This window comes from Octopus sinensis, linkage group LG2, assembly GCF_006345805.1.
Source record: "Octopus sinensis linkage group LG2, ASM634580v1, whole genome shotgun sequence".
Lineage (NCBI taxonomy): Eukaryota > Metazoa > Mollusca > Cephalopoda > Octopoda > Octopodidae > Octopus > Octopus sinensis.
In genome coordinates this window covers 167,590,914-167,600,913 of record NC_042998.1, presented here as the reverse complement: position 1 = coordinate 167,600,913, position 10,000 = coordinate 167,590,914, and positions in this window count along the sequence as shown.

Genomic DNA, 10,000 nt, shown 5'->3' with positions numbered 1-10,000 from the left:
GTCGTTGCACGGTAGCAGAGGAAAAAATACTATTTCAAACTTCATGTAATAAGATTCTTATATAAAACAGTTCTACTGCCTTTGGAGTGACAACATAAACACGACCAAGTGTTTCTTTTTGGAAAAGTTTAAATGGTATTCAAATTTTTCCTCGCTTTCTTCTTTGCCATTCTTTGTTACTATTGTTCCAAGTGGTATACATGGGTACTTCAGCATAAAGTAATGTTTTTGCAAAGTCATCCTTAATGCACAATGAAAATAATTCTGTCAATGTTCATTGACAGCTATATCCTCATTATTTATGAACAATATTCTTTGTTCATCTGGTATATGAACTTGCAGTATCACTATTGCAGGTGCTCTTTCATGAATTGAAAACTATAAAATGGATGCAACTGCTTCAGATGGTCCAATATACTTACCTATTAGATATTGACTAATTTCGTTATCATTGTTTATTTGAACAGCAGTTTGGTCATTCCTTTCAGCGTGTACTTGATGACGCACTTAACTGACCTCACTGAGCAACGATTTCAACGTTGCAGTGGCATTTGAATGCTCTTAAAAGAGTTTCATTACAAGGTACAACCCATTTATTGTTGATTGTTTTTCCATTCGTATGCGATTCAACTCCGTCCATTGCAACTGATCTTCGACTATAAAGAGATAGCCTCTCTATCTGTTTATCTACCTTAAGAAAGAAAAAAAATCAAGTACCCCTGATTCAAAAATATCTCATAAAAATACAGGGAGAATTTCTATCTTTCATCCACGGCACGCCGAAAGTTGTATAAATGATTAAGGGACGAAACAAGAAAGTAAGAAAAAAAGGACGGACAGTGGTTGCTGCGACGACTCTTTAAAGTGACGCAAATCGACATTTTCAACTTGATTTGTTTTTTTTTTCTTAAAGGGGGAAATGACTATTTTATTTGTAATCTGCTTCATCCTTGATCTAAGGGCAGGAAAACAGACAAACTTTGAGTTTTAGTATAGTATAGTGTATATATATATATATATATATATATATATATATATATATATAATATATATATATATATATATATTTCATTTGCTTGTTTCAGTCGTTTGAGTGTGGCCATTCTGGATCACTGCATTTAGACGAAAAAATCGACCCAACGCTTATTTTTTGTAAGCCTAGTACTTATTCTATCGTTACATTTTTCAAACCGCTAAGTTACGCGGAAGTAAACACACCAACATCGGTTGTCAAGCGATGGTGGTGAGGACAAGCACAAACATACATACACGACGGGCTTCTTTCAGTTTCCGTCTACCAAATCCATTCACAAGGCTTTGGTCGACCCAAGGCTATAGCAGAAGACACTTGCTCAAGGTACCACGCAATGGAATTGAACCTGGAACTATGTGATTGGGAAGCAAGCTTCTTACCATAAAGCCAAGAATCGAGATTTATGAAGAAAGTCAGCTTCAAGCAAACCGTAATCAATATTTTAAAAAATCTTTCAGGGACAATAGTGGTTTATTGAGACGGAAGGTTGTGGATTTTTTCTTATTGAAGTACGATAAATAGAAAAAAAGTTCTTTTTATATTTCACTGTAGGCATCCAAAATTGCCGGATATGCGAATAAGAATACAAGAGTTGAGGAATGGAGTAGATGAGATCCGGGCTAAATATGTTTCATAGCGAGCGGAACCTCGGAAGTGGTAAATATCCAGGCGAGGTGTATACCGCAGGCTACATTTCAGGTCAAGGATATCTTGATTAAATGAAAGGTACATGTTAACACAAGGAAGATTCAAACAGAATTAAACTTTCATTTAATCAATATATCCTTGGCCTGAAGGGTAGCCTGCGAGATACACCTCACTTGGATATTTATCACTTCCGAGGTTCCGCTCGCTATGAAACATATGTTGCTCGGATCTTATCTACTCCAGTTCTTAACTCGTGTGCGTGTGTGTGTGTGTGTGTGTGTGTGTGTGTGTGTGGTGTGTGTGTGTGCGTGTGTGTGTGTGTGTGTGTGTATGAAAGAAGGTCTGCAAATGCAATTTCAAAAATCTTTATTCACTTGACCGGTTTCACTTTTTTAGAAAAAGATTATCAAAAGTGAAATGTAAAGCTTTGTATAAGCTTTGTTGTGTTGATAATAATAAGAAAATGTTAAAAACAGTTTACAAGAAAGTATTTAAGAAAGTAATTAGAACGATACTCCAAAAAGCATTTTGAGTTCAATAAAAATCATGCTTGTTTGGTAGTATATAAATATATACACAGAAGGAGATATATTTAAGAACTTACAAAAAATTGTAGAGGAATAACTGACCTGTCTTTCTGACATTTTCTCTTGACACAACAAAGCTGATACAATGCTTTTACATTTTACTTTTGACAATCTTTTTCTAAAATTGTGAAACCGGTCAAGTGAATAAACATCTTTAAAATTGCATTTTCAAACTTTCTTTCACATATATTTCCACTCGTGCGGTACCTTAAAACTTTACTTTGCTATATATATATGTGTGTGTGTGTGTATGTGTGTGTGTGTATATATTTATTTATTTATACATAAATACATACATACATATGCATACATAAATATATATACAGATATATACATGTGAGTGTGTGCATATATGCATGCCTGCGTATATGTGTGTGTATGTGTGTGCGTGCGTATGTGTGTGAGTATGTGTGTGTGTATGTGTGCGTGTGTATGTGTGCGTGCGTATGTGTGTATGTGTGTGTGTGTAAAATTCTTTATGTATCTGTTTCGTAAAATTCATGATCTGAATGTGTACGCTGAAACAAATGTTGTTCTTTGCAAAGGTTGTGCTGTCAACAAAAGCATCCATCCACAATACTCGACTTCTTATTATTGATTATTCAATTAAACAACTTTTCCGTTTGACAATGTTAATTTCCACACAACTGTGTCCTTTACGTTGATCTCTCTTTAGTTGCTTTACTTCGTGTTTGTATGGCAGTTATACGCATTAAGTAGGTAACTTGTGTATACATGATATAAGTAGTGTTGGTGGTGGTGTATGTCTGTTTATATTGGTGAATATCTATCTTGGTGTGTATACTTGCATCATATTATACTACACTATGTGCTCAATAACCAGATGGTTCTGTTAAACAGGGTGCACGACCATATATCCCCCACTAAAACTTACAAAGTATAATATATTCCTGTAAAATCACATTTAACATGTTCGAGTACATTCGAACATTAAAAAACTTCCTGTTGCAGAATTAGTCTCAAAAGAACTCTCAATCCGTATTTCACAGCCCGATCAGAACGAAAAAATTCTTATATTAGTATCATATATGCTAAGTTTGTTGATGTGCGTAAGTTTAATCAAGTCAGAATTAAATATAGCCACACGAAGAGGTGCTGAATAAAATATATACGTGTAAAGTAGTATTTGGCACGTTCAAGTATATTCGAACGTAAGAATATCTTTCACAGCGGAATTAGCCCCAGAAGAAATTTCTCTTCCCAAAGAGCATGGATGAATATACATATTGGGATTTGAATGACACTATATTTTATTCAAAGCTGCTTCGTGAGACTTTATATATAAAAAGTTTTATGTTTTTATAAGAATATTTAGAAAATACAAACTATGCAACAGTTCTGTTTCATAGAATAGTTAATTTCATAATTTTGAGCGTTCCTCTAATTTCCAACGACACCCTTGACTTCTCTATTGTTTTTATTGTTTGTGCACGCTCACTTACTTCCTTGATGAAATGTTATTCGTTAGGAGATATAATGTAGTTATTACCGTTTAATCTCAGGTGAAACTCGAGCAATGTGACATACAATCAAATGCATTCTAGCTGTAACTACCCTGTATTTTGCCTATCAATGAATATACTTTGTCAAATCTATCATTTCACATTAAGAGATGTGATTCCAGCTAAGATTTTCATCTATTTCTAGCAGGTTGAACGACTATAATAAGGTTTCCAGTCTTTTTCAAATCTTTGTAGTGCGATACTGTTCCTGTCTCTAGAGATTCGAGCATGAAGTATGGGGTGAAAATATTTTATGTCAGTTTGACAAACTCGAGCAAAAAGAATTAGTTACATTGTTCATATATCCAACAGAATAAATGTAATATGTCCTTAAGCGTGAAAATTCAATTTTCTGTGAAATTAATTGTTAATTTCTGGAAATTCTCTGTTTGTACAATTCTGTATATGTGTATATGCACGTATATGTATGTATGTATGTATGTATGTATGTATGTATGTATGTATGTATGTATGTATGTATGTATGTATGTATATATATATATATATATATATATATATATATATACTATATATATATAGATATATTATATATATATATAGATGAGAGAGAGAGAGAGAGAGAGAGAGAGAGAGAGAGAGAGAATTCACAAAACACAAAACACAAAGACAGGTGGTGTAGATAACAAACAGATGTATTAGTTTAACGTTCGGGAAGTGAAAATGTCTTTAACGTTTCGAGCCGACGCTCTTCCACACAAACATAGAAAGAAACAAGGAGAGAAAATAAAGAATGTATAGTGGTTAGCGATCTATCATAGCGAGTGCCGGACAGAGGGGTCACACGGGAGTGCTAGGATGAAGGGGAGATAATAAAGTAGTGGTGATCCCAAAACGAAGGTGCGCGTGCGTGAGTATAAGAGAGCATGCATGTTCGTGTGGAAGACGGCTGGTGACCTTGACGTGTGCGTGTGTGCATGTGTAGGTGTGTGGATGATGGTGTGGGGTGGGAAGTGGTCAGTGCTAGTGTGTGTGGAGTTATGTGGTATGGCGGTGTTTGGTGTGGTGGTGTGTGGTGTAGTGTGGTAGTGTTGGGATGTAGGGGATGCGAGAGTGGGGAAAGCAAGGTTGGGGTGTGGGTTAGGCTGAGGGTGGGGGTAGAGGTGAGGTATGTGGGAGTGAGTGTAAGGGATGGGGTGAGGTGGGATGGATAGGAAAGGTGGGGTTTGATATGTCGGGGTAGGGTTACGAGGGAGGGGTGACGTTGAAGGGAGAGGATGAAGGGAGAAGACGGGTAGCAGTGAAGAGAAGAGAGAAGGAGAGTGGGAGTGAAGAGAAGAAGTAGGAGTCGGAGCAAGAGAGGAGAGGTGTGTGGGAGGAAGTAGGTGTGAGAGGAAGAGAGAAAAGGGGAAGGAGGGTTAGATGAAACATATTCACCTCTGTTGAATTGGCTTAATAAAATTGGGGAAGAATATCTGTGTTGGTTATCTACATTAATAATGACTGCAGGAAATGTACCCTTGTGGACATTTTCCATGAAGTATTAGCTAAGATTGTCGACCAGCAGGTGCCGCTGCCCTCATTTGCGGTTCCTGCCGCGAGGTAGGTTCATCTGGGACTCTCGACAGGAAGAGATCCAGTTTTGTTTTGAAAACACCTACGTCCACTTTGTGTAGGTCCCTCAGGTTCTTTGGGAGAATATTAAAAAGCTGTTGGCCGTTGAAACCCAGGCTGTTGCAGTAACTGGTCCTGAAGGACGACGGCATTGTTGGGATCTTTGACACTGTGCAGTGGCGACCCGTTCTGGCATTTGTGTGGCTTTGAATGTCAAAATTTGGCACAATACCCTCCAGTATCTTCCAATTGTATATTACTGCATATCTCTCCCGCATTCGCCCCAGGCAGTAGAATCTTATCTGTTTCAGTCTTTCCCAGTAGCTGAGCTGTTGCAATGAGACACCTTCCTTGTGAAGCTTTGCTGGATTGCTTCAAGGTTCGCTGTTAATTTTACACTGCGGGGTGACCATAGTTGGGAGCAGTAGTCAAGGCAGCTGAGGACGAATTTCCTCTAGAGGACTATCATGGTTTCCTTCTCTCTGGTTCTGAACGTTCTCAGGATCCAACCAGCCAGCTGTCTTTGTCGCCATCTTGGTAATCTTATGTCGATACTCAGGCCACGCACTGATTTCGGTTTGGGGATTGTAATCACCCCTGGGCCAGTGTACCCCTTCAAGGTTCAGTTTTGGGTGATGGTAGCTCAGGGCTTGGAATTTTCCAGCATTAAACTGCATGTTACTGTTCTCTGCCCATCTGTAAATTGTGTCCAGCTCCTGCTGCAGGTGTGCAACATCGTTATGGTTTTGTATTTTCTGCAAGACTTTCGTATCATCTGCGTAGCTAGCAAGGTGGCCATCCGGGCAGCTGAGGGTATATCTGAGAGGGCCACTATGAAAATCAGTGGTCCCAAGACAGTGCCTTGTGGAACACCACTCACTATTTGTGTTTTCTTAGAGGTGGCTCCATTGGCCAGCTCTGTCTGACTTTTATCTTTCAGAAAGTCCTGTAACCACCCGACAAGTTTTCCAGCTGTGCCAAAACTACACAATTTCTGGATCAGACAGCTCCTACCTGGTCGAAAACTATGCTGGGTATCACTCGGCAAGTCGTTTTCTTCAAATTTTCGTTCCATGACTTTGCTGTTGTATGAAATCAGAGAGATAGGCATATATATTCACGTCTAAAATACGTACATGCTATATATGCATATGCTCACTTACACTCGCGTGGAACAATCGCATGTACGCCCATGTATATATGCAACCATACACATGTACATATATACACACCGCGCACACACACACACGCGCGCGCACAAAAATTCATATACACGTCTATATACGCAAATGCAGACTGGAAGGTAAAATACAAGGAAAAATGTGGGAAAATATATAAAGCAATAAAAATATTAAAATATGTAAAAAATATATAAGAAATATATATAAAAAGTATAGAGAGATAAAAAAAACTTGAACGTGGACACAATATAAAAAGCAAGTTCTATCTGTGATTTTGGGGGGACCAAAAACGTAACAATATTTAGCCACATATGGACATGATCCAAAAAGTTCAGTTCTTGAATTTAGACATGTAGTGGGGGTCTAAGCTGCTTTTACAAATGAGCCATATTTCCATATCACAAAGACCGCGCTTTCCACTGCCGTTGGTGTAAGGCTTACACTTGGCTAAGATCTTCCATTGGATGTTGTAACTGACACCTTTATCTTTTAAGGACCATATGTGACTGGGAAATTTGGTCGTTTTCCTTTTATCTCAGCTGAAGCTCAAGGTGTGATTGTTGAACCTGGCCTTGAAATTCCCCTCTGTCAGGCACACATATTTCTTTGTCGAAGCTGTGTCCTTAGTGGTTGTAGAGTCCATGGTGGCTTCATAAATGATGGTCTCCAACATGCAAGCTCCATTTAGCGGGCACAAATTTTTATCCTTCATTTTGTGGTTTTTGTGTGTTGTGTGTGATTATATTTTTAAAATTAGTAGTTGATTTTTAAGTTATGTCTATTGAAGAGCTTTCTGTAACTATGGTTGACTGGAAAACGTCTATCTAAAAGTGCTAAGAAATACTTGCCTATATTAAAGGTCACTTCGGGGGAGTAGGGGTGTGTGAACCAGAGGGTTTTCCTATTCCTATGTTTCCTTTTCTTTATTACTAAACTGGTGACAGGTGTATAGGTTATTTCCTCGCTAAAACCACTATCTTTTAGAGCTTTATTATATACTGGGGCAACGCTATAAAAAATGTCCCTATCGGAGGAGAGGTTAGAAATTCTTTTGCTAATGTTTTTATCTAAATTTTTAAACACTATGGGGGATGGCAGGAACCTATATTAATATAACTAAGTCTATTGTTGACTTCCTATAAGGTTTGTAATTATTCTTATTTAAATCTAAGGATACATGCGTGTGTTTCATGCAAGTCTGAGTGAGATATGCATATAGGCACATGTACGTGGGTGTGCGTGCGCGCATGTTTACGCATGTACATGCGCGCATAGGCGATTGCTGAGCATTTTTACCCCTTTACTTTTTAGTTCCTCCCCTTGGAATTTTTCCCTTATTTAACGGTCATTCTAATAGCTCTTTAGCCTTAATAATGGTCAATTACATAGTAATTTCCCTTTGTTTAGCAGTCATTTTAATTGCCTGGATAACTGAAGAGATACCGGTGCAGATTTCCGCCCCGACATTCGAAACTCGGAGTTATATTATGGCAACCGAATAATCGTCACATAGTTATATTACAGATACATTCCTCTATTTACATAATATCGAGGTCCCTTTACTTCTTTTGTTGTCTTACCATACTATTATCTTTATATATATATATATATATATATATATATATATATATATATATATATATATATATATATAATATATATTATCTTATATAAAGGGAAAATTTACGAAAATAAACAAAAGACGAAGGGATGTGGTGTACAAACAAACAGATGTATTAGTATACATAGAAAAAGTCTTTTACGTTTCGAGCCTACGCTATTCTACAGAAAGATACACAGAAAAAAACAAGGAGAGAAAAAAATGTGTGTAGTAGCTAACGATCTATCATGGCGTTTGACTCCGACAGAATGGTCAGACGGGAGAGAATACGCACACCCGGTGTTTAGGGTTAGGGTGAGGATTAGGGTTTAGGGTTAGGGTTAGGGTTTTTGTCATGCCGAAAACGGTGGTGTGCGTACTCTTTACCTCCGTCTGACAATCGTTGCTGGTGTATTTATGTCCCCAAAACTTAGCGGTTCAGCCAAAGAGACCGATAGAATAAGTACTAGGCTTACAAAGAATAAGTTCTGGGGTCGGTTCTTCGACTACATCCCTTTAAGGCGGTGGTCCTTCATGACCACAGTCAAAGGACTGAAACAAATAAAAGAATATATATATATATATATATATATATATATATATATATAATGTAAAGTATAAAAGCCATCTCAATATGGCTAACCACAAAGTGGGGGGTTTTACTGTAGCTTTTAGCCCCAGGAGATCATCGTCTCCAGCTGGCTTTAGATACCCTTTCAGTGCTTGAAGTATTTGCAAAGGGAGGCCATCCCTTTCCTCGCAATATATATATTATATATATATATATATATATATATATATATATATTATATATAATATATATATATATATACATATATATATATATATATAATATATATATATATATATAGATATATATATATATATATATATGCATATATAATAATAATAATAAATAATAATAATAATAATAATAATAATAAAATAATAATAATAATAATATGCCTGATGCAGTACCAGGCAGTGGCTCTCGTGGCTTCTGATCTTAACTGATTGGAAGTGTTATCATGTACATTGTTTTGTCTTGGTATAAAGATGGGCTACAGCAAATATTCTGCTCAATACCACAGATTTGCTTGTCAGTTGTTTGACCTTAACCAGTTGTTAATATGTGCATCTCTGATCACGAGCAGAAGTAGTAGGGGAGCATCATAGCCATGTGTTGAGAGGGATTCTTTGGGGTTTGAATAGTTCACCTCTGGAAACATGGGTGGTTCTTTCAACATCCTTAAACAACCCTTATTCAGGGACCGTTTGAGCGGGATGGGCTACTCAACCTGAAGAAAATTCTAACTGGGCCCCACCTGCAAGGTCATGTGCTGTTTATCTTGATATGAGATCACCATGTCGCGCACATATGGTTGTGATGCATGTGCCTGGTGTACCTTTATCAGACGGGTAGTCATGATGGGTATATTGGGCTTCGTATATTTTACCCCAGTGCCACTTTGATGGCATGAACTGCTCTCTCACTCAATAATAATAATAATAATAATAATAATAATAATAATAATAATAAAACATTGTGTACAGTGCTCAGGTGCACTACAACTCATCTAAAGTGTATGTATAATCAGGTGTAGTTTCGGCGGATTTCGGAAAGCATGAGGGCCTTAAAGGATGCAGTGTCATGGCAGTCAACAACTGACGCAGGCAGTTTGTTCCATGGTTCAGCAACTCTGAGCGTGAAAAAATGTTTCCGAAAGTCATGGGAGCTGTGTTGTTTTTTCATATATATATATGTATATATATATATATAAATGTGTGTGTGTGTGTGTGTGTGTGCATGCGTGGTTGCCGTGTCAGTGTATCTGTGAATGATGTAGTGTGTATTT